Raw genomic sequence first — 3,650 nt, forward strand, 5'->3', positions numbered from 1 at the left:
ACCCTGCCCGACCGCTTTTCGCCGGCTTTACGGCTGGGGATTTCAACCCGCATCGGTCTTACGGGCGCCTCCACGCTTAGACGCCCTGCCCCACCGTGTTTCGCCGGCTCTACGGCTGGGGATTTCAACCCGCGTGGTCCGTGTTTTTCGGTAACATATTCGTGTTCCTTGCCCCCGACGGGCCGTGTTTTTCGGTAACAAAATCGTGTCTTTTGTCCCCGCTGCACCGTGTTTTTTGCCCCGCTCAACCGTGTTTTTTGCCCCCGCTCAACCGTGCTTACTGCCCCCGCTCAACCGTGTTTTTTCGGTAACATAATCGTGTCTTCGGGTAACATAATCTTGTTTTTCGGGCCATTTTACACCGACGGAGGCACCCACAGGGGCCATGTACACCCCGCTTGGCATGTACATGAGGGGCTGCCTCTTCCAAAAATCCTTCCCCCCTATAGGGGAATATGCATTTTGGGTCTCCAGCCACGCCCAGGGTTACCACCCCCTGGAAATCCCCCAGGTTTACCCCCCATTTTATGTGGATGCATAGATTCAGACCGCCCTGCTCCACCGCTTTTGGCCATTTTTGCCCAACGTTAGCCGCTTCGGCGTGCCGCTGGACTGTTTTCGGGCCTTTTTCACCGACGCTTGGCCGTATCCGCTTAGTTTTCCCCAACGCGTGGCCGCATCCGCTTAGTTTTCCCCCGCTGGACTGTTTTCGGGTCACTTTTGCCCAACGTTAGCGGCTTCCGCTTGCCGCTGGGCTGTTTTCGGGCCATTTTTCCCCCACACTTGGCCGTATCCGCTTAGTTTTCCCCAACGCGTGGCCGCATCCGCTTAGTTTTCCCCCGCTGAACTGTTTTCGGGTCACTTTTGCCCAACGTTAGCCGCTTCCGCTTGCCGCTGGGCTGTTTTCGGGCCATTTTTCCCCAACACTTGGCCGTATCCGCTTAGTTTTCCCCAACGCGTGGCCGCATCCGCTTAGTTTTCCCCCGCTGAACTGTTTTCGGGTCAGTTTTGCCCAACGTTAGCCGCTACCGCTTGCCGCTGGACTGTTTTCGGGCCAATTTCCACCGACTCTTGGCCGTATCCGCTTAGTTTTCCCCAACGCGTGGCCGCATCCGCTTAGTTTTCCCCCGCTGAACTGTTTTCGGGTCACTTTTGCCCAACGTTAGCCGCTTCCGCTTGCCGCTGGACTGTTTTCGGGCCAATTTCCACCGACTCTTGGCCGTATCCGCTTAGTTTTCCCCAACGCGTGGCCGCATCCGCTTAGTTTTCCCCCGCTGAACTGTTTTCGGGTCAGTTTTGCCCAACGTTAGCCGCTTCCGCTTGCCGCTGGACTGTTTTCGGGCCAATTTCCACCGACTCTTGGCCGTATCCGCTTAGTTTTCCCCAACGCGTGGCCGCATCCGCTTAGTTTTCCCCCGCTGATCCATTTTCGGGTCACTTTTGCCCAACGTTAGCCGCTTCCGCTTGCCGCTGGGCTGTTTTCGGGCCAATTTCCACCGACACTTGGCCGCATCCGCTTAGTTTTCCCCAACGCGTGGCCGCATCCGCTTAGTTTTCCCCCGCTTAACTGTTTTCGGGTCACTTTTCCCCAACGTTAGCCGCTTCCGCTTGCCGCTGGGCTGTTTTCGGGCCATTTTTCCCCAACACTTGGCCGTATCCGCTTAGTTTTCCCCAACGCGTGGCCGCATCCGCTTAGTTTTCCCCCGCTGAACTGTTTTCGGGTCACTTTTGCCCAACGTTAGCCGCTTCCGCTTGCCGCTGGACTATTTTCGGGCCAATTTCCACCGACTCTGGGCCGGATCCGCTTAGTTTTCCCCAACGCTTGGCTGCATCCGCTTAATTTTCCCCAGCTGAACTGTTTTCGGGTCACTTTGTCCCAACGTTAGCCGTTTCCGCTTGCCGCTGGACTGTTTTCGGGCCATTTTCCACCGACTCTTGGCCGTATCCGCTTGGTTTTCCCCAACGCTTGGCTGCTTCCGCTTAATTTCCCCCAGCTGAACTGTTTTCGGGTCACTTTTGCCCAACGTTAGCCGTTTCCGCTTGCCGCTGGACTGTTTTCGGGCCATTTTTCACCGTCACTTGGCCGTATCCGCTTAGTTTTCGCCAACAATTGGCTGCATCCGCTTAATTTTCCAAGCTATACTGCTTTCGGGTCAGTTTTGCCCAACGTTAGCCGCTTCCGCTTGCCGCTGGGCTGTTTTCGGGCCATTTTCCACCCACGCTGGCACCGACGGGGCCATGTACACCCACGCGCGTGTACATGAGGGGGCACCCATTTTTGAAAACCTTGCCCCCCTATAGGGGAATATGCATTTTGAGGCTCTAGCCACGCCCAGGGTTACCACCCCCTGAAAATCCCCCAAGTCGAAATCACCCATGTAAAATATTCAAAAAAATCTCAAAAAATCACAAAAAATTTATAAAATCAAATAAATTAAAAAAAAAAAAAAAAATTTCAAAAATTCAAAAAAAATTCAAAAAATTCAAAAAAATTCAAAAAAATTCAAAAAAATTCAAAAAATTCAAAAATTCAAAAAAAGTCCAAAAACTCAAAAAAACTTCAAAAATTTCAAAAATTCAAAAAAATTTCAAAAAAAATTTCAAAAATTTGCCCCGCTGAACTGTTTTCGGGTCACTTTTGCCCAACGTTAGCCGCTTCCGCTTGCCGCTGGACTGTTTTCGGGCCAATTTCCACCGACTCTTGGCCGTATCCGCTTAGTTTTCCCCAACGCGTGGCCGCATCCGCTTAGTTTTCCCCCGCTGAACTGTTTTCGGGTCACTTTTGCCCAACGTTAGCCGCTTCCGCTTGCCGCTGGGCTGTTTTCGGGCCAATTTCCACCGACACTTGGCCGCATCCGCTTAGTTTTCCCCAACGCGTGCCCGCATCCGCTTAGTTTTCCCCCGCTTAACTGTTTTCGGGTCACTTTTCCCCAACGTTAGCCGCTTCCGCTTGCCGCTGGGCTGTTTTCGGGCCATTTTTCCCCAACACTTGGCCGTATCCGCTTAGTTTTCCCCAACGCGTGGCCGCATCCGCTTAGTTTTCCCCCGCTGAACTGTTTTCGGGTCACTTTTGCCCAACGTTAGCCGCTTCCGCTTGCCGCTGGGCTGTTTTCGGGCCAATTTCCACCGACACTTGGCCGCATCCGCTTAGTTTTCCCCAACGCGTGCCCGCATCCGCTTAGTTTTCCCCCGCTTAACTGTTTTCGGGTCACTTTTCCCCAACGTTAGCCGCTTCCGCTTGCCGCTGGGCTGTTTTCGGGCCATTTTTCCCCAACACTTGGCCGTATCCGCTTAGTTTTCCCCAACGCGTGGCCGCATCCGCTTAGTTTTCCCCCGCTGAACTGTTTTCGGGTCACTTTTGCCCAACGTTAGCCGCTTCCGCTTGCCGCTGGACTGTTTTCGGGCCAATTTCCACCGACTCTGGGCCGGATCCGCTTAGTTTTCCCCAACGCTTGGCTGCATCCGCTTAATTTTCCCCAGCTGAACTGTTTTCGGGTCACTTTGTCCCAACGTTAGCCGTTTCCGCTTGCCGCTGGACTGTTTTCGGGCCATTTTCCACCGACTCTTGGCCGTATCCGCTTGGTTTTCCCCAACGCTTGGCTGCTTCCGCTTAATTTCCCCCAGCTGAACTGTTTTCGGGTCACTTTTGC

The sequence above is a fragment of the Carex rostrata genome, unplaced genomic scaffold (assembly GCF_964058835.1).
Source record: "Carex rostrata unplaced genomic scaffold, lpCarRost1.2 SCAFFOLD_38, whole genome shotgun sequence".
NCBI classification, from domain to species: Eukaryota; Viridiplantae; Streptophyta; class Magnoliopsida; order Poales; family Cyperaceae; genus Carex; species Carex rostrata.